This window comes from Paramormyrops kingsleyae, chromosome 19 (genome assembly GCF_048594095.1).
Source record: "Paramormyrops kingsleyae isolate MSU_618 chromosome 19, PKINGS_0.4, whole genome shotgun sequence".
Classification (NCBI taxonomy): domain Eukaryota; kingdom Metazoa; phylum Chordata; class Actinopteri; order Osteoglossiformes; family Mormyridae; genus Paramormyrops; species Paramormyrops kingsleyae.
The window spans coordinates 25,270,671-25,292,852 of NC_132815.1; the positions used below are offsets into that span (position 1 = coordinate 25,270,671).

The 22,182-nt window shown below is 44.8% G+C and overlaps 1 long non-coding RNA gene across 1 annotated transcript; it reads right to left on the reverse strand.

Moving 5' to 3' along the window:
- Nucleotides 1-12,535: 12,535 nt before the first annotated feature.
- LOC140580994 (uncharacterized) lies at nt 12,536-15,692 on the reverse strand. Its single transcript, XR_011984099.1, has 4 exons — nt 15,301-15,692; nt 14,908-15,012; nt 13,196-13,315; nt 12,536-12,672 (listed from the first exon to the last, which is right to left on the reverse strand). It is a non-coding gene; the product is annotated as an uncharacterized lncRNA (long non-coding RNA).
- Between the last annotated feature and the right edge of the window lie 6,490 nt (nt 15,693-22,182).

Here is a 22,182-nt window from a genome sequence, read left to right on the forward strand (position 1 = left end):
TTTAAGAAATTAGAGTTCTAATGAGTTCGAGAACTGAGGTACCACTGTATATACCTATACTACCTGCGCATATATGTATGTGTATTTATACTACCTGCGCACACATATGCAGCAGTATAGTATAGATAAGGCAGTATAGTATTGGTATGTTTGTGCATGTAGTATAGACAAATCCTTATATGTATAGCAAATTCTGTACAGGGTGATCGTTGTTTCCAGCTCTTAAGTTAAGTGAAATAAATTAAAATAAATATCGCAAACACATTACCAAAGCCCCCCCCCAGCAGAGGCTCTGTGAAGGAGAGGAAACGGGGGAGGCCGTGACGGTTATGCGCGGGCATGGAAAAGCAGGCAGCTAAGGAGGGTGCTGCTAATTTGTTTTCTTCATCACCATGTCTCATTTAGAAACAGAGAAGGGGGGGGCTACAAGTACGGAGATGGCTGGGCGTGTCCTCGTGGGGAGCAAGAGCGCAGCCTTCAGGTCAGTCTTGGATCTGCAGCACAGCACACATTCAGGGTTCAGCGGGGTGCCACCACCTCTGGTTCTGAAATGTCACCCGGTGGAGATGAGACTACCGTTTGGTAAGGGGGGTGGGGGTGTCTGTGTGCCCCTACTCAGCCAACACCCCAGCGCTTTCCGCGGGTGGCCCGGTGCACAGCGCTTATGCTAATCTGACATTTAGGGGAGACGTGAACAACAGGGGCAGGTATACAGCTGGTGCACAAACAGAAAGCCGGCCTGTCAGTGGGGGTGCAGAGACTGCGATGGACCTGGGGGGGCATGGGAAATTAGCCAATCAGAGAAACATCACTATCAAACATATTTGTATAATCTGCCACACCTAGTTCATGATAAAAGGCACATAAATTATACTTTCTGTATTTTTTATTCAATTTCATTTTTATAGTTAAATACTTCATTCTTCATTTTGTATTGGTTTTCTTGGTGATAAAATGGTTTACAAGATTAATGGATTTGTTATTTGTATCAGCTTATATTCACACATTACTTAGTGCTTGAAGCATCCTTCGAAACAGTAATAGCAGGAAAGAAGAGATTTTGTGAAATATCATTAGTGAAACCATTACCATAAAAAGGCTGTCTGAAAGAAAACAGTAAGAAGTCAAAAAATATGCGAAAGGATGTGGCTTAAGGGGAAAAAAAAGTTCAATAACCTCAGTAAGAGCCGTAACAAATACACCCACACTCGCTCAGCCTCCGTCTGATGTTTTTGTGTTTTCGTGATTTTCCCTCTGTTTTATTGTGTTTAAAACATGGCTTTTCAAAGGCGGCTGTGTAACAGGAGACACGGAAGTGAGCGAGAAATGCCATGCCAGACGTGACAGGAAGCCCCCAGCTGGCTTCTGGGTTACAGAGAGATTGAGTAGTGAGTTTCAGTCTTTGTTTACAATGTTTAGGCATTATGGGTAGTGGGCAGAGGCTATGTGACTGCAGTCAGCGCACACTCAGATAGCAGGGCGACAGTGTCCAGCCATATGCTGGGGTGGGCCACTCTGAGCCGGATTAATGTGCTGCGTTGGGCTGGGCAATACATTACCCAGAATGCAATACAGGCACTGAACTTAGTTCTTCATTACCCAGAATGCCATACATGCAATGAACTTAGTTCTTCATTACCCAGAATGCCATACATGTGCTTGTCTTGGAGGTTATATTGGGCTGTATACTGAAATAACCAGTTTTGTGAGAATTGATAGGATTAGGCAAATAAGACATTTTGCTGTACCTGAATGTAGGCAGTTCCTGCATATAATGTATGTGTAAAGATTTCAGCATATCTGCTTGGTGTTTGCTGAATTCCATTGTTGCCAAGCACACCAAACGCTGACAGCAGATAGTAATGGTGGAGATCCCGTCTGATGCTGACCTTAAAACGAACAACAACATTGAGAGCAACATCTGGCTGGCTGGCTGCACGCCACGCTCGGCCGGTCAGAGGGGCGCAAGGCGACAGGCTGGCAGCTGCCTTTGACAGCAACAGTTAATTTTCCAACATGATCAATTTATGTGTGGCTCCATAATAACCATCTGTGTTTGTGTGCGTGCATGTGCGGGGACCGAAGGATGGGCGGGTGGGGGCTTCCAATGGGGACTCTGGCTGCCGTCGAGATACTGTCTCTCGGAACTGTCTCTTGTGCGTGGAGGCCCCGGGGATATTGTAGAAGATTCTGCACCAAAGATGGCCACAGCAGTCCTTTGCCATCATAGTGATGATGTGAGTGACGATTAGTCGCTTTATATCAGACGGGTTTTCCAAGCACTTTAAGGACAACAAAATGACGATACTTTAAGACTATGTGTCCTATTTCACTATCAGAGTGGCATAAAACTCAGACAATGCGACTTTTTTTTATCTCCATTAATGTTTTAATGTCGTTTATACTTGGCTATCTGCTGCTGTCCCGATGAACCGATGTCTTCCTGCAAATGATCTGGGTTGGCCTGTGAGTTACACTGTCACCTCTCGCCCAAGCTCATTAGCTGATGCCGGCTCTGGCGTGTCCCTGCCTCAGTCCCTCGTGTTAAAGTGCCGTGCAAATGGGAGTGACAGTGAGGTGCTGGACAGGTGGTGGATCAGGCGGTGGGGGGGTGGGAGAGGAAATCAGAGAAAGCTACACAAGTATAAAGATATCTGCAGCAATATAACAATCATAAAGAGTCATTTTATTTTTATTGTAAATACCATATTTTATAAATTATATATTTTTTTACATTGCACAAGCAGGAAATATGAAATGCTTTATACACCATACATTGGGGGGGGGGGGGGGGGACTTCTATTGATGCCCCTGTCCAGTATTTTTAATTTTGTTTCTTGTGAAAAATCCTTTGACTTTGTTACGCTTCTCAATTTTTCATGTCGTTCTCCATATCAAAGGGGCGTCTGGCCAAGCCAGACCACATCAGAGGTTAGCTGCGACTGGGGGGGGCTGGGGGTACTCCAGTGAGCCCCCGCCAAAAACGTGATTCTGCCCTGTGTCCTCAGGAAGGAAGTTTGTTTTAGGATATACATGCAGCTTGAATGGACACCTCAGTGTGTCACAAGGAAAATCCACCGCAAAATGCATCTTGTGCGCTAAAGATCAATGCTACATACAATAAGTAATGAGGGAAAAAATGTTTGGGATCCAAGCTGCTTCAGACCACATGTAGTAACCGTGTGTCCCTTGATCAGTGGAAGGAGAGCTGCCCAGGTACAGTAGGTCAGTGATGGGTTCAGGCATGCTGAAGGTAAACTGAGACCCAATTCATAGACATTTGACAGTATTGGGCATTTCAGGTCCAGAAGCTACAAATTCAGATCAAGATTTTGTTTCAACAAACCAGCTGAGTCTCTGTGACTGTGACTCTTTATGATCGACTGGTTGGTAGAAACAAAGTCTTGGTCTGGATTTGTTGCTTCTGAAACTGAAATGCCCGAAACTGACATTCTGTAAGCATGTAGGGGAACCCAGCTCACGTGTGCAGAGTTTCTCATCAAGAGCAAGTCAAATTTCTGACTGGCCATAGCTAGGATTACAGAAGCATGGCTACCAGGCTCAGTGCTGGAGTTGAACATTCTGCACAAGCAGAAGTGTGTCTGACAAATTATTCTCACGCTTCTAACAAGGACCTTTGCTTGAGGTTTAAAGCCATTGGGGTGTTAATATACTCTGTATTTTATTATGCTTCTGATCCTCCACTGCAAATTCCAAAAACTCAAGAAGTTGTTAATTGAATCCCTCCTTCCTTGCTTTGTACTCCCTGCCTGGGCCATCACAATAAGATGCATTGCATGCCTAAGCAGCAGCTGTTTTCATCTCAGAGGCTAATCGGAATCTGACATTGTATCCATACTTGATATCTGATCTGACGTCCCCGTCGCTCACTCTGAAGGGGTTACAGCACACCCCGCCCACGCAGTTGCACATCATTTAAAATGAGAGTACCTAAAGAAAGCAGGTGCGTTTATTGGCACACCTGTACTGCAAGTAAAGTTCTGTCAGGCTTGTAAAAACTCACTGAAGTCTTAAGGTTTTCCAGGAAACAAGAAACAGATTGTTTTATGTAAGCTTTGAGCTTTTTTAATTTAATTTTATTTCCTTACTATTCCTTATGGCATCCTTGGCATCACACTAACTCATGATATGCTAAGCCCTGTCCTGCAGGCACAGTTGCTCTCCACTTCCACACGTGCACCACGGGCACCATGAAAAGCATGAAGAGGCGCACAGGCGTCGCTGAGAAGCTGTGAGGACACTCCTCTGTCGTCTCTGCACCAAAAAATTAACCCTAGTTTGATTGTCACTAGTTTCTTCTTTATTATTTCCACAAAGTTTCTAAAGGATATTGTTCCATATGACTATTTTCTGCCTTGGAAAACAGAGAAGACTCAATACTTAGACTAATTTAGAACTAAACAAATGCAGACGATTTGCTTGCCTAAAAACAGCTTTGTGTTGAAGTTTTGTTGCCGCTGCTGGGTGATTCGAGTGTGGTAATCGATGTGTGAAACAGGGTAGCGCCGTGCCCTCCTGCTCTCCCCTCTGCCGCCGTACGTCTTGCTCATGCTGTGGCTGTGGGTCGTCGGCAGTTGAGAAGCTGGTGCTGCGGGACCTGATGTCTCTGGCAGATGGCACTAAGGCTGCGGGCTCCACTTCTCCCATAAGCATCATCCCTCGCTGCCGATACAAACATCTGCCAGCCTCCCAGGTCCTGCAACTTGCCATCACCCCCTGCACAGACCCTAACCCAGCAAGTCAAGCATTAATCCCAACTTAACACTAAAACAGCAAGGCAAGACTAATCCTACCTTAACGTTTCTCCAAGAAGTCAAAGCTCAATTCCACCTTAACATCTCTTCAGACAGTCAAAGATCAATCCCACCTTAACCCTTCAACAGCAAGACAAGACTAATTTCACCACAAAACCTATTCAGAAAGTCACAGATCAGTCCTACCTTAACACTACAACAGCAAGTCGAGACTACTTTTGTCTCTTAACCCTTTTCTCAACCAACTATTATAAATATTTTTCTTTGTACATGTGAGATTTTCATCCTCTGTAACCATGTTCTTCTTTCCCACTGGAAGACAGACAAGGTAAGCTGAGAATTACTTCTTTAACCAAAGCAAGATTTCCTTCATAACGTTTCTGCAAAATGGAAACTCCATTTCATCTACAATCTCTCTGTAATGAAATTATTTTCTGTGCCACCAACTTTATACCATCCGTTACTGAAAAAAGCCACAAAAGAGAACAATAGTGAATTATAACTGCAAGCATTATTGTAAGCTTACTGAATACTGTCACACACAATTAGTTTTCCTATAATTATTCACTTGCATGTCGTACAGAATTAATTGAAAATAATTATTTTCTTCATTAGAAAGTAGGTTTTATGTCCTAGAATAGTTTATGTTCCTCCTTGTGTACCTCAGATTTGGAACAAACCAGAGTATCATACATTTTCCACTTTTCTTCCAAAGTAGCAGTTTCATTTTACAGTTATAGAGTAATTTTAAGCGTATGATAATGAGGCCACTGGTGGGACCAGTAAGGGCAGGCAGCCTCTAACCTCTCCGAAAACAAATGATTCCTTGGTGTGAATACTGGAGGCGGTGCTACCGGAGCTGCCTGACTGACTCGTATCCTCCTAGCTGTGAGGCCACAAACGGGTCTCATTTCAGGCCTAATATAGCCCAGTCTCTGCTGGGATTCGGATCTGTAGCTTCCAGGTTATGAGGCAGTTTGGCACCGTACTACTGCCTTAAAAACCTCTGCTTGCTCCAGGTGAAAATAAGAGGCTGATCCATGTTCTGGAAACCCAGCGGCACACATCTGGGAGCTGTTTCCCGCATCTGCATAACTGGAAGGGGATACATAACATGAGCACTACATGAAAGGGGACTTTAAGTTTGAGGTAGCACGTGCAATCACAGCTACAAAGGTGAGTGATATTAAGGTGAATTCCAATTTGCGGTATGTAAGTTATGAAAGAGGCCTTTGAAATGGTCTGGATTTTTCTGAGCAACATGAGTCAACTAAAACAGTTTAAAATATTTGCTGCCTGAATAGCTATTGCATTGGTCACAAAATAAATAAATATTTAATGTGTATATTCTCAGAAATCATGATGGCACATGCAAAACCACCAAGGAACGACAGGAAGAGTGGTCACAAGTCAAAGCTGACTAAGAGAGATCGGTGGACAATTAATAAAATAGTCGCTGAAAGCCGCAAATGTACGGCCTCAACAATGACTACAGAACTGATTCAGCACCACTGTGACCCAGACAATAGACAAAGTGTATGATGTGAGCTTCACAAAGCTGGAATTCACAACAGGGCTGCTTTTCAACCTCATGTATCCAGTGCCAATGTAGAAAGATGCACAACCTGGTGAAAAGAGCACAAAATCTTAACCCCTGGGCAATGGAAAAAGAAATGCCATCTTATGAATCATCTTTCACCCTCTTCCTCACACCTGAATGGCTTTAAGGTTCGGGGAAACCCAAAGGATTCCTCTAACCCACAATATCCGTTGCCAAGGGTGGCTGTCTCATGAAAGTCATCGTGTCCGATGACTGCTCTGCATGGTCATAAAATGGTGAAAAAATATCACAGCATTTTAAAGGACTAGATACACCCTATGGTACAAAATAATTTCCTCAGAATTTGCCCATATTGCAAGCTGATAATGCCTCATAGATACTGGCATACAAATTTAAAAAGTTTCATGAACACCAAGATAAATTCAAATGCCTTTAGTACATCCTCAATCACCAGAGTCTAACAATATTGATATTTGTGGGAAGTTCTGTAGTGCAGAGTGCAAAACAGAGACCCCACTCCTCTATCCCTGAAAGATCTGCAGGCTTTTCTTCTTGAAGAATGATACGATATCCCACTAGACACATATCTGGACTTGTTTGACAGAATTCCTAGAAGGACTGACTTTCCTCTGAAGGCAAGGCAAAGCCCTTAACATTGTAAACTTTATATTTTGTTAATACTGGTCTTGCTAACTTCAGTCTCAAGAACGAACTTGAGACGCAATGAATCATGGGATTGTTTTCATTTGGTGAGAATGCAACAGATGTATCCTTGATATGTAGGGCGGAGCAAGAACAACATTTGGGGGTTTTTACCATCCTCTGTACTTCAGTTCTTAGTATTGGACCTGGTCTTCAGCAATGGAAGATGAATCAAACGGGAACATAAACGAGAACACGTACGGCCAAGTACATATATTGAGATTTACCCTTATTCCCCCAAAATGAAGTTTTGTCCAAACACCTATACATAAAAGTAACCGCCCAAGCACATTATACAACATATTAAAAGCAAACACATTACAATACAATAAAACCGATTAAATATTTTATCTATCCTTACAATATTTTATGTTTTATGATATTTTGCACGCTGCCCCCTTTTTCGGTGAACCGGTAGTTCAAGCCACAAATGCAGTAGCACAGAAGCAAACCTGCAGCCTCCGGAGGCTTACAGGGTCCGTAAGGAGGCCTGCGATCTGCGTGGGTGCTGCAGCTTGCCGATATTTCTATTTATTTATTTTTTTGCAGTGCAAACTGCAGAGAAATTCCCAGACGGGTGTTTTGCTACACAAACGGTGCAGCCCGTGGTCGCCTGCGGTATAGAACCTCGAGCAGAAATCGAGCAGCATGACATCTCTGCTGAAGCCACAGTTAGTGAGCAAGAAGATTTCCTCGTGCACGTAACAGCAAACCTTGACGGTCCATAAGGCCGTTGGCCACGGGACGTGACTATTTTCATTGAACACTAAGGAGAACGTCTCTATAATCTCATGAACTGACAGAGCAGAGACCTTGGTTACAAAACAGCCTCGTTTTTCTCAGTAAGTTCGAAGACATGTCATATGTGAACAGCATGACCACCATGGAAGGGCTGAACCTTGTCAGCTTTCTCTGTCCAGTCCTGCATCTTCACTTTTAGCATCTGGGCAAGTCAGGTGGCCTCTTTTTCGGCATTGCTGCCAATTCCCTTTCTGGTAACAACAGAAATGTCTCAAACCGTTGACAAGTTATGAAATGCCGGCGGTAGCTGGTGATTGTTTGTCACAGTGGTGGCAGGAGCTGTCAAACAGCGATACACAGATGAATAGAAAGTTTTGTTTGGAGCTCAGAATTCTCCCGCTTTCTTTGTCCTGCCGCAGGGTCTTTTTCGGGAATAGTAATTGAGATGAAAAATGAATCGAAAAACAAATAGACATTGACAATGATTCAACCGATTTCATCTTCCCACATGAAAAACATCTGCAGCAAATTACCACCATGCATATACCATCTATTTCACTTATCACAGGAAGCCGACAGCGACTCCGTGAATGTTTGTGATGGTTAGTGAAAATATTCACTCCGCCAGAGGTTTTCCAGGGGAATCGGTACCGCGAGTGTTTATGTGGATCTTAAGGGCGTTTTTTCCAGATAATCCATGAGGGTTACTCTCGATACTCTTGTGAACTATACAGTACTCAGGTCTGAGGTCACTAGGTCACAGCTGTTTGCAGAGGCTGCTCTGGCACACAAAATCCCCCCCAAGCTTTTAGTAGATCTCATCGACCAGAGGGGAAGCTGGCGACTGTTAAAGTCCTCCGCCAAGGGGAGGGGTCAGACGTGGCATCTGTAGTTTGCTAAGTCAGCACTCCCTCATAGGATGCCACCCCATCTCGCTTGCCACATGGATCCACCTGTAGCTTAACTTCCATCATGGATGTAGGATTCTTGTAAATGTTGGGATTACAGAGTTATGCTCCTGATTACCTCCACTTTAATTCTTTTTTTTATTGGCCAATGGCCAAAGTCAATTCTATCTATCAGCCACACATTAATAAATCGACATTTTCCAATTTAAAGCAGTTCTATCAAGCAGCCCACTTCCAGTGGAATGCTTTGCAGTAGGCCGTCCCGTCAGAATCAGAAACCCAAAAAGCCTGGCATTATGGAGAGGACTGACTGGTTAATTTTGGGTGACGTAATAATCCCGGTTAACGGTGCCCCATGTCACGCTCTCCGCTCCACGTGCCACAGTCGGGCAGTGGGCGAGGCAGCCGCAGAGAGGGAGTGACCTTGCAGCCAGCCCGGTGATGGGAGGGGGCTGCGTCCACAGGGGGCCGACCTGCCAGATGCTAACCCCCCCCCACCCCAGCATGGCGAGGCATCGTCCGCCACCCAGCGCGAGGAGCAAAGCCCAGTTCGAGCATCTGCAGCCCCGACCCCCGTCGGCAGAGGGACGGCCCAGCCAGATGAGCTGCCTTCCTGTCCTCTTTGATCTGACCTGCATGAACCCACCTAAGGACAAAGTCTTGGCTTGCGTCATTTTATAGATTTTTTTCATACCCCACTTAAATAAGTTTTGGGCTGTTGTTTTTGTTTTTTTTTGTGTTCATTTGGGCTTATTTATTTGGCAGATAAACACTTTCAAAGCCCTCTAAGCAGATAAAAATTAAAAGAATAAATCCCTCTCTCCAGAGTTCTCACATAAGGGGGCGCTAGTTAGCTTCTTCCAGGCTCATCCCCTCTCATGTTTGCCCTGATAGAAAGCACCAGTCAGGGCTGAACCTGTGCCCTGTGCCACTGGCTCACTGCTGCTCTTGCTGCCCCCCGTGTAGGGGCACGTTGAGTAGGCACCCTCCTTCCACAGCCACCGTGGGCACTGTGTCTTGTAAAACTTTATCAAACAGCCACGGAGCCTTTAACGGTGTATTTTTCAGGCTCATTAAACATGGTGGTGTTTATATTATTTATCTCTAATTGTCGATTGCACTGTATGTTTCATATGAGTACATGATGTTTTATATAACCCCTCCCCGATATTTATTTTGCTTTAGTTCCATCACCACCATATCGAACTCTCCTCTTCGCCATTGATTATATAGAATATATATTGGTATATCATCTTGGTAAACATATTTCATTTGTGATCATTACTATGTTTCACACAGAAGGGCTTTACCTCAGTGAAGATGACTGCAGTGGAAACTTGATGGGCGTCAAGCCCCCGATAGAGTAAGTCATGTTCAAAGGACCAAACCACCCATGTTACTATAGTACTTTATTTCCTTTAGTCCTCATCTTATAGGTATGTATAAGTATATAGTATTTGTATTTCCTTTAGAGCAGGGGTGGGTAACCTGGGAGGGTTGGTATGGGGGGCAGGTTTTTGGGATGGCCTCTCCATCAGCCAATAACAGTGGGTCCCCAGGACTGGAGTTGGGAACCACTGTTTTATTATTGGCTGATTGAGAGGCTGGCCCTCCATGGAACAGGTTCCCCACCCCTGCCTTAGAATACTCACCGTATAGATCCGTTGTGTTTTCCCTGAGTAACGGGACAGCTCCAAAACGCTAACCAGGTTCAGCACTGTACTCAGACACCCCGGCCCTATTTCCTCGCCGTGGTGGGACTGCGGCCCACATCCGAGCGAATCCCAGGCTCCGGACGGCAGTCTGAGGTTCCACAGGCTCCCTGTCAGGGCGAGTAGCCAGTGCAGAGCACGACCTGCACATCCTTATATGGCCCAGCAGGGCCGCTGCATTTTCGCAGCTCATTTTTAAACTAAAGTGAGAGCCTTTTCAGCTAAGTCAGCTGCTTTGCATAACGTTGGGAAAGAGTTTGGAGGCTTGATATTAAACTTTTGTGTTTCCCCTTGTGACTTATTCTTATTGTGTATTGCTGCTGTATCAACCTTACGGCTGTCAATTCTGAAACTGCATTTTGAAAGGTCTTATGTAACTGATCACCCACTTAAGACACCTGGAGGAGTCAACAAACAAGTTTAAGTAACTATTGTACAAGCAGTGTTTTATAAATGCAAAAACAAGCACTTTTGCATATTGAAACAAAATTTCCGAATTAATTGATTCTATATACAATATGTGTCTTATGTTTGGAGTGGTATAGCATATGGTACAGGGGACTCACCGGTCTACAATTTCCCTCAATTCTTCAATATGGAAGCCAATGGCAAAGATGCTTTTGCTTTCTGTTTTTTGGGGGTGATTTGGGGCCAAGGCATAGATTGTAGGTTTAATCTTCCCACAAGTCTGAAAGCCTGAGTCTGAGAGGGGATTTTACACACATACCCCAACGCCATAAAACCAAATGTGATAAAGATGGGTTTGTTCTGCTGCCTTTGCATAACGAGTCTGCACACCTCTTCCTTCCTCCTGCCTCTTCCTTCCTCCCAGTCGGAGTCTTTCTGCCACCTCATCACCGCGGCCTTTCCCTGGTTACGGTGTGCAAACAGTAGGCAGCTTACCCCAAGCAGATGGCCAGGTCGCCCTTCCAGGGTTCTCCAAGGAAGACCGTGATACTTTCCCCAAGCAGCATTCTAATATATCCGGTATATATGCGAACCTTGTGTTTGGAAACCTATTTGAAACAGATGTAACAGATAATAAAGAAAACATTTACACCACAGCTAAAATCCCTGTCTCTTAAAAAATATGAAATATGAATTTTTTTCTTTTTTATCAATGATGTAAAATGTATTCCATTCATTCAACTTTGCTTAAATTCTCATTCTTTTTAGAAAGTCTTCAAAATTGATATTCATTGTATATATTCTTTTACTTCAATAAGATGTAGAAGATATTAAACTGGCATTTCTTGTACTTTGAGGCCACTGCTGATGGACTTTTACTGGAATGCAAATTGATTTGAATAATTGATGTAGTTTAATTCGAAGTTAATGCCAAGGTAAGATGATTGCGTTCCATGTGTGTGAAGCCCTGCTGAATTTTTCTAGTTTTCAGTGACTGATTTGTCCAAAGAAATCAAGTTCTGCCAAAATGCTGTTCTTGTGATTATTGGGAGCTGCGGTCCGGCTGAACAGCGACTCCCACCTGCCTCCAACAAAGACGGGGGCTTCAGGTCTGTCACGCCTGTTGCCATGGTTTTTGGACAGCAACCCTACAGAGGGAAACAAAAGGCCGACGACCTTGTACAGATCTGAAGGTGTATTTCAGCTGGCGGGAATTTTGGGTTTCGGCATTTTGTGCAGATGAATGCATAAGAGGACATGCGTTCAAAGTCATTTTAGCTCGGGCTGTCTCTCAGTGGATATGGAGGCACCACACAGTGGCTGGAGAGAGAGACCATAGAAGTACAGCTTCCTCTGTCTATCCAAGTAAACCTGCGAAAGATCCTGCCGGCGTAATTCTGTGGTTACTGATCTTAAGCTCGTACTTTTGGATCTCTGAGGTGTGATGTCTATGCATTTTGCGATGGTGTCTCAAGTCCTGTAGAAGTATCTCTATACATCAATCAGAATCAGCTTTGTGCAATTAATTTGTTCTGGCCTGTCTGGTGATACATACTGCACATTATAATACATATATTGCACAGTAAGTTCTATTAAATACATCACAAAGCACAGACAGAGTAATGACATACAGTGCAACACAAGTGCAGACAGGAGAGATAAGACAGACAATATGGAGTGCAGGCAGGCATCATAAGGGTTGGTTCGATAGCTTCACAGCTGTAGGAAGGACATTTTGTTGGTGCCAAGTTGTCTTGGTTCTGAGAAGCTGGTAGCTTTTCCCAGCTGAGAGTTTTTGGAAGCCATGGTGAGGGGGGTGAGGGGGGTCAGCTGAAGTTTTCTCACTTGCTTCCTTTCCCTTGAAACTGAGCATATATTCAAAATAAAATACACTCTGAATATATTTGCATTTTAGGGGTAGAGGACAAGGGAGTAAGGTCACTGGCAGCCTTGGAACCTTCCGGCAAGGTACATAACGTGAACTACTCCTGTAAAACCTCAGCTTAAAGTAACGGGAAATATTTGGATAAACAATGAAAGATCACCGAGTCTCCATATGCCGCAATATCCATCTATCCGCTTTCCATACAAGCTGGTCCTATGCAGGCTGGAGGCTACAGCCGCAAGGCAGGGAATGACCCAGAATGGGGCGCCGACCCATCGTAGGGCAGACACACCATTCACAACTACAGACAATTTGCTAACTCCAATTCACCTCATGTTTTTGGACAGAGAGGAGAAACCAACATGGGTAGAACATGCACACTCCACACACAAGGAGCCCTGATGGAGACTTGAACCCTGCTTGCAGAGGTGGGAGGCATATGCCACAATAGCATTTATTATTTTATTAAAAGCAGTGTTCTGCATTGTATTCATGACTGTTACCTTTTACACCTTTGATAGTTCCACCCAAGGTCCCCTGTGGTTCTCTGGCTCATAGTGAAGACAGTGAGACTCACTCCCCCTTTTATCAGAAGGAGGTTGTGACTGATCCGGTGCTGATACCTACAACAGCAGAACAGGCTGGTCAGGTAGCATCTGCCTCTGATCTCTGATCGTCCACATTAAACAGCCCGCATCACCGTGGGCTTAATTAACTAGAGCAGTAAGGAAACAATAAGGAAGGGTAAGTCACAAAGGGAAACAATAAGGAAGGGGAAGTCACAAGGGGAAACAATAAGGAAGGGGAAGTCACAAGGGGAAACAATAAGGAAGGGGAAGTCACAATGGGAAACAATAAGAATAAGTCACAAGGGGAAACAATAAGGAAGGGGAAGTCACAATGGGAAACAATGAGTAAGTCACAGGGGGAAACAATAAGGAAGGGGAAGTCACAATTGGAAGCAATAAGAATAAGTCACAAGGGGAAACAATAAGGAAGGGGAAGTCACAAGGGGAAACAATAAGGAAGGGGAAGTCACAATGGGAAACAATGAGTAAGTCACGGGGGAAACAATAAGGAAGGGGAAGTCACAATTGGAAGCAATAAGGAAGTGGAAGTCATGACAGGAAACAATAAGGAAGGGAAGTCAAACAGGAAACAATAAGGAAGGGAAGTCAAACAGGAAATAAGGCAAACTACATCCAGGTCAAAGGCTATTTCGCCGACTTTAGAGAAATACCTGATTTTGACCTTCCTGCATTAACATCCATTCTGTATATTTTACTGGTATTGCCAACACTGATTATTTATATTGTCTTGTTAATCTGACATGTTTAAATTAATTTTTCCAGCAGGACTCCATTAAGTATCATGTTGTTTGATGTGCTGGCTAACAGCTGGGGTTTTCCTTCTTTTCTCACCCTCTGCTGAATATATTTACTAGCCTGTCACGGTGTTATTATCTTTCCTGAAGGTAAAGTAACGCATCAGCCAATGGAGTGTGAAACCATATCCATCCATCCATCCATTTATCCATCCATCTATCCATCCTTTCATCACTCCATCCATCTGTCCATCCATCCATGCAACCTTCTTTTATTATTTTGCCCATCCACAAGGCATCCCTTTTTGCCCACCACACAGACTTCCCAGTCGTTCTGTTTTCCCTTTCAGTCCACACATCTGATAAATCCCAGTCTATGCTAAGAATACCACAACTGAATGGAACTGTGACGCAGCCCAAGGTACAAGTTCTGGATGGGGTGGGGGGGGGGGGGGGGGGGGGTTCCTGCACAGTGTATTAATACTCGCCAGTCCTCCCTTGGATTAGCCTGGCTCTCTCTGGCCGGAAAGCTCATGAAGAGTTAGGGTTGCCTTATCAAATTGATTTGGGGGCCTCTTTGCGGGATAAGGAGTGTGAGAAGGGGAATGGTGCCGCGGAAGTGCTGCCGTTCACAAGAGTCACAGCACACAGGAGTCACAGCACACAGGAGTCACAGCAGAGTCTATGACCGAGCCGGGAAAGGCTTTCCTTTGCTGTGCTTTCACACTGTGGCCGTTACAGCGGGAAGGAGTGGGAGGCTGCTGTCAGCCCTGAGCTGCTGTCGGACTCGCTGGAGCGTGCTGATCGCACCCCACGCCAGAAGGGGTGTTCCTGCTGGCGTTCCCACTGCTGGGGCAGCAGGCGGAGGCTAATGTGCAACATTAACTTTACCCGGGTTCTGCGCTGAAGCCAGCCTGCTTCCTGATGTCAGCTTCTCTGTTCTTGCCACCGCTTCTCTCATAACGCAGCATGTCAGCGAATTCTCAGCTGAAAGGCCTGAAACACCAATTCCGTTAACATTTCATTTCAGGCAGCACTTTTACACAAACAGTCACCATGAAAACAAGGTCACTGTCCCCATCACGTCTAACTGCCTGAATACTGCCTGAAATCTGCTGGGGTTAATCAGGCACCCTGTACACACACAACCTAAAACACAAACTCATACACATGTTTAGACACAGACACACACTTAAGGAAGGAGATTGTATAAAATGTTCTGTGAATAGTTCTACCCATAAGCCCCAGGTGTGTAACAGTAAAACATCACAACCTGTAACATACCTGAACGTGATGCACTACCTGCCGGTGTGATGTGCTGTAGCCATGGAAACGGAATTCTTCCTGTCGCGGGACTGCAGCTGTCTGCTGCCGTAAGACACAGTCACCACCCACTTAAAGCTGGCCTTCAGCTCGAGGAAAGCGTCTGCACACACACTCCGATCCAAGCCTGTGAATGTTCCCCTGCAGCCAATGGACTGTGGCGTGAGCCCAAACCCGCAGGCGTCTCCCAGCCGCACGTGTGTGGGGGGGTCGGGGATACTAGGCCACGGCGAGTTGTCTTGGCCGGAGAGAGCATCCAGGACCCATCCAGGTGAAGGTTGGGGTGTCACAAATGCCTCAGAGTCACTGAACGTCTGTTTGTTTAACCTGAAATGCAGAGGCCAGGACTATCGGGCCAGCTGCCCACACAGCAAGGAAACCAGTAAGAAGGGAGCCAGTGTGCAAAAAACTTTGTCATATTTACATTTTGTGTCTTTAAAATGGAATAGTAGATTATTCTTTTACCTGCCACCCAAACCAGGAAGGTTAGAAGATGGATGGATGGATGGATGGATGGATGGATGGATTGTTTTTCAGCTACATACTTTATGTTGAGGGAGGTGGGGAAATGGGCAGTTAGTGGCGTATCCAGGGACGCCAGCAGACCCTGAGCTGCGCACCGGTGTGCACGAGCACGGCGCCGCGGTCTCCCAGAAGCGGCAAGTCGTGCCGTGAAGCATGACGTGTTACAGGAAACACGACAGCATGGCGCTTCCCTGAGCAGTGGGTGCGTGCAGATCATTACAGGAACCATGGGGGGGGGGACAGGGAGGTACCGTAAAACAATGTGGGGGGGGGAGGCTGCTCAAATGCGCTGACGCTGGCCTGACTGCACGGTGAGCCACAGAGAAAGCTGTGTGTGTGTGTCTGTGTGTGTGTGTGTCTGTGTGTGTGTGTGTGTCTGTGTGTGTGTGTGTGTCTGTGTGTGTGTGTGTGTGTGTGTCTGTGTGTGTGTGTGTGTCTGTGTGTGTGTGTGTGTGTGCGTGTGTGTGTCTGTGTGTGTGTGTGTGTCTGTGTGTGTGTGTGTGTGTGTGTGTGTGTCTGTGTTTGTGTGTGTGTCTGTGTGTGTCTGTGTGTGTCTGTGTCTGTGTGCGTGTGTGTGTGTGTGTGTCTGTGTTTGTGTGTGTCTGTGTGTGTGTGTGTGCGTGTCTGTGTGTGTGTGTGTCTGTGTGTGTCTGTGTGTGTGCGTGTGTGTGTGTGTGTCTGGCTGAAAAAGCTCATATAACCTACTGCTAGTTACTATCATAAACTTAAAAAAGCCTCAAAAATCAGGATTAATGTCCTTCTTGTATCTAAGGTGGCTCCATCCATCCATCCATCCATCCATCTGTCACGGTAATACAGTACATATAAATGTTAAATATTAATAAGTTAATAAATAAGTGAGCCACATTATAGCAATTCCATGCAAAGGTCTGATTTATGTCGCAATCATAATACTGATGTAATGCTGTGTATTTCTAACATGTAAATGAATATATGAATAGAGGAAATGGCTGTATTCAACCCAGGAGGTCATATGAAAATATATGCAAATTGACACTAAGCTTGTACATTCTCCTTTTTGCCAATATGAGTCTAAATCCCATATACATAATGCTGGAATTGTCTGCTACAGTAGATGCAATGTTTAACAAAGAAAAAAAAAAACAAATGATAATACAGGCCCAAAATGAAGCCTTTGGCTTCACGTCCTATAGTAGTGCTGTACTGTAGATGTTCCCACAAAACCATGATAAGACTAATAAGGAGAGAAGTAACTGCCTCATCATCTCATCAGCATCAGGAAGCAGGGCAGCGCCACCAAGGACCCTTACATCATACCTGTCAAGTTTTGGATTTGAAAATAAGGGAAATTTTCCGGCGCCCACCGCGAGCCACCCCACCAACCCAGCCAAGCTCCAGTATCCCTTACATTTTAAGACAGGTGTACAAGAAATCTAAAATAACCACTTATTTACATTTTATTTTCATTACACATTTTCTTTTAATTTCTCATGTTTACTCGTGTGGCTCTCTGGCATTCACTAATGACTTATTATACAGATTTGTTGCAGACTTTGTATCCGTGTTGAAGTCGTCACAGAAGGTGAAAGTAACGTTGTTTTTGGCACACAGCATTGCCATTTTAACCTCCGCATTTATGACCTGGTTAATGTTGTAAATGACCTGCAGACTACTGCAGGTGGCAGTTCTCATGAGGCTACTGGCAGTTCAGTTTGGAGAGGCAGAGGAATTTTTTTAAATGATATTATAATACGGGAGATTTACGGGAAAATACTAATACAGGAGGACGGAGGGAAAGAGGAGTAAAATACGGTAGTTTCCAGGCCAAAACGGGAGACTTGACAGCTATGCCTTACATCAACAGCATCATTGATCAATTCCTAATGAAAGAAGATCTCAGCCACTCAAACAAAAAGCTCTGGGAATTAAGGGGACTGAGAGATGAATTATTGAAGCATTGTCTTCTGTGTACCATACAGACCGGGGTGAGGTACGGCCAGATTATGGGGTGGTTTATGTGTTTGGGTAAGGCCGGATTATGGGGTGGTTTATGTGTTTGGGTAAGGCCAGATTATGGGGTGGTTTACTGTATGTGTTTGGGTAAAGCCAGATTATGGGGTGGTTTATGTGTTTGGGTAAGGCCAGATTATGGGGTGGTTTATGTGTTTGGGTACGGCCAGATTATGGGGTGGTTTATGTGTTTGGGTAAAGCCAGATTATGGGGTGGTTTATGTGTTTGGGTAAAGCCAGATTATGGGGTAGTTTATGTGTTTGGGTAAAGCCAGATTATGGGGTGGTTTATGTGTTTGGGTAAAGCCAGATTATGGGGTGGTTCATGTGTTTGGGTAAAGCCAGATTATGGGGTGGTTTATGTGTTTGGGTAAAACCAGATTATGGGGTGGTTTATGTGTTTGGGTAAGGCCAGATTATGGGGTGGTTTATGTGTTTGGGTACGACCAGATTATGGGGTGGTTTATGTGTTTGGGTAAGGCTAGATTATGGGGTGGTTTATGTGTTTGGGTAAGGCCAGATTATGGGGTGGTTTATGTGTTTGGGTAAAGCCAGATTATGGGGTGGTTTATGTGTTTGGGTACGGCCAGATTATGGGGTGGTTTATGTGTTTGGGTACGGCCAGATTATGGGGTGGTTTATGTGTTTGGGTAAAGCCAGATTATGGGGTGGTTTATGTGTTTGGTTACGGCCAGATTATGGGGTGGTTTATGTGTTTGGGTAAAGCCAGATTATGGGGTGGTTTATGTGTTTGGGTAAGGCCAGATTATGGGGTGGTTTATGTGTTTGGGTACGGCCAGATTATGGGGTGGTTTATGTGTTTGGGTAAAGCCAGATTATGGGGTGGTTTATGTGTTTGGGTAAAGCCAGATTATGGGGTGGTTTATGTGTTTGGGTAAGGCCAGATTATGGGGTGGTTTATGTGTTTGGGTAAGGCCAGATTATGGGGTGGTTTATGTGTTTGGGTAAAGCCAGATTATGGGGTGGTTTATGTGTTTGGGTAAGCCCAGCCACCTGGGATGGCCTCCGCAAAGGGTGGCTGACATCGCAAATGGGACCTGGAGCGTGTCTGCAGTGAAGCTGTCCTCCAACACCCTCGGAAGACCGTTGATGCTCACGTCCGACTGCCAGGATGCCTTTTTCACATCCTCCTTCATGTCTCTAAACCAATCCGGATCCCACGATCAGGAGATCCAGCAGGTGTTTTAAAGCACTTGGCCAATCCGAGGCCGTCATCTCGTCCCCACACTTTGAAGGCTAGTCTCTACATTAGGCAGCAGACAGTGAACAGTAAGTGCTCTTTACAGAGGCCCGCCATGCATTTAAAACACTATTGGGAGAAAACTGGCCGTTCTAAGAACTGCCTGAGATTCATTAGCCAATGCCAATACACATATGTGAAGCCTGGGCATTTTGTTTGCAGAATCGTTCCTCCACAAATGAAACCATGATCCTTACACTGGTTGTTTCACAGGGAGTATGTATTTACCATAATATGCATCTTATCATAATCAGCTCTCTGGAGAATGACAGAAAATACTATTTACCAAGTAATAGTAACATGTCTATTATTTATGTTTATTACTTAGGTGTGATATACAGATGATCCATAGCTCGTGTGAGAGTCAGTCTGTGTGTTCTTTCTGGGTCATTATACCATAATACAAGCTCATTAAAGTACAGTACTCTGTAAAAGTCTTAGGCAGCCAAAGAAAATTATGTTTAAATGATTCATGCTGGCACATAACTATGCTGTCATGCCTGTCAAAGTGTGCTAGCTTAGCCATTCCAAAACGCCTGCGAAAATCACCCCAGTATTTCCCAGCAACCATCCAATACACCCGTGTATTTTTTGACTCGACCATTAGCATACCTCGTATGGCTAATCAATATAAAATATCGACTTTTGTTAACTAATTAAATAAATTAATTAAGTGAGCTGGTGCTGAAATTTAATAAATACATGGAATGGCTGAGGTGCCCCTGAGGAGAGGATTGGGAAGCGGTGTTCATCTAGTCAGCCAACTAGATATCAGTAACGTTTCAGAGAAGAGAAGAAATTTTTACTAGTTTACTTTTAATTTTCAAAATGTTAAATTGTGTTTTTCTTCTGAGCAAATGTACACTTACTACCCATATAAACAGCTTTAAACATTTCTTTTGACTGCTTAAGACTTTTGCACAGTACTGTATCTGAACTCTGAAGCAGTTGCTGTTGCATAAAGGCCTATCTGGAAGATTCAGCAGCACAATGTCTCTCGGGTTCTGTGCAAACAGGGCATCATTATAGCATCCGTGTGTATTGTGATTCTTGAGCAAAGCCAGTTTTCAGGGAGATGTGTTTACACCTGTTATGATTTTGCACACGCTGGTCCAAAAAATGTCATCCCATCCAGGGTGAAGCCCAGCCTAGAGTGTTATGCTGCCTGGAACAGTCTCCAGGCTTTTCTGACAGCCTGACCGGGATAACCGATTGGATGGTGGATTGATGGATTATACAATGCATATAAAAGCAGACTTTCATTTGACAGCAGCCTCAGTGCGAACACTAAGCATTTCTCTAGGTCAGTGTCTCCCAATCTGGTACTTGGGGACCCACAGACAGTCCATGTTTTTGCCCTCTCTCAGTTCCCAGTAAGGAGCAAAAATATGGACTCTCTGGCAGGGAGCTGGGAGGGAGCAAAAACTTGGACTGACTGTGGGTCCCCAAGGGCCGGATTCGGAAACACTGATCTAGGTTGCACTGTGGAAGGCAGCATTACAGCTCTGTCCCATGCTGAACCTGACCAAGGTCTGCTGTCTCGATCATTTAGCAATACCTTTGGTGGGGTGTGTGTCATGACTGATAAAAAATCACTAACTTAGATACCATACTATAATTCACGGGTTACAATGAAGTTGTAAATTTCCATATTTTTTTTCCCTCTAGCCTGCTATCATTACCATGACAATAGGCCAACAACTGTACAGGAGCCGGCAAAGACACGGGAAGCCAATCAACACTAATAGACACGTTTGTGTTGAAGCCGTGAGCTAATGGCAAGCTGGCGACAGGAGTCTCTGCAGAGCAGCATGCCTCACTGTTCACAGCAAATGTGGTTTTACTGGAAACTCTAATGACCATTCAATGTCTCCAGGTCTGCGTATCAAACTTGTCCAATTACATCATTCAGAAACATTCATGACAAACTGCGCAAGATGCTGCTGGATGGAATCTGAAGGGGGGCATCTTAGAGAATGTGGAAGAGGAAGAGGATTTAAGAAAAAGTGATGATGCTCTGAGAGCCTGATATTCATTTCTGGGGAGTGGTGCTGGTGATTGGATTTGTTGGAGACTGGCAATAATTAAAGACCTTTTTTAATGATTACCTTCATCCTGCAGTGAAGAATTTCTGTTCTGCCATGAGTGAACCCCCCCCCCTCCCCCACCCTCATTTACAGGGGACAGGAACTGCACGGTACAAATGTGAAATTCAGGATTAGACTCTGCCAACAGGGGTGTTACTTCTGAGAGAATTTCCCTGTAGCCTTTAAAATGTTGGGCAGAGGACTTGCTAGAGAAAACGTCACTGAGCATCGACAGGCACCCAAGCTCTGCAATCTGAACGATTGCTCCCTTAAAGTCACGTTCATTTTCCATCTGGTGTACATTTATCACCAAGGACACTAAACATCAACTCTTTCCACAACTATTTTTTTAAATTGACCGTTTAATTAAGAACACTAAGAAATGGGGGTGGGGGGGAAGTTGCATATTTTTTGTCCGATATGACGCAATGTATTTTGTTTTGTTGTTGCATACTGTATGTTGTCGTTTGTTTGTGTCTTCCTGCTCGCGTTCCTCATGTTTGTGGGGGGTCCTCGTGCCGTAACAAATAGTTCGTTGTACTAGTTGGTCTGGCGCTGGCCTCCCTCAGCGCCAGAGGATACGGTTACAAGGCGGCGTTTCCATGGTGTCACGGTTGCGGGCGCTGGAGCACCGCCACAGGCCATGACCGCGTTTCAGAGGAGGGCGGGAGCGCCATCATTTAAATTAGCTTCTGCGATGCAAGCTAATAGCGTGCTGGAGCGCTGGCCCTCCCTCCCTTGCCGGGCACAGCGTCTCTGTGGTGACCGCCTCTTCTCCATCGCTGCCAGACCACATTCCGTCATAAAACATCGCTTCCCGCTAGAATGGCAGGAATCTTCTCCCACACCGTGTAATGACAACCAGACGTTCAGATAAAAAAAATAAATAAAAAGTCTAAGTGCTGTCGTTGCTCTCAGTTTAACACTTGAGTTTTAATGATCGAAACTAGCTTTGGCTAAGGGCTTGGCTTTAGCTTA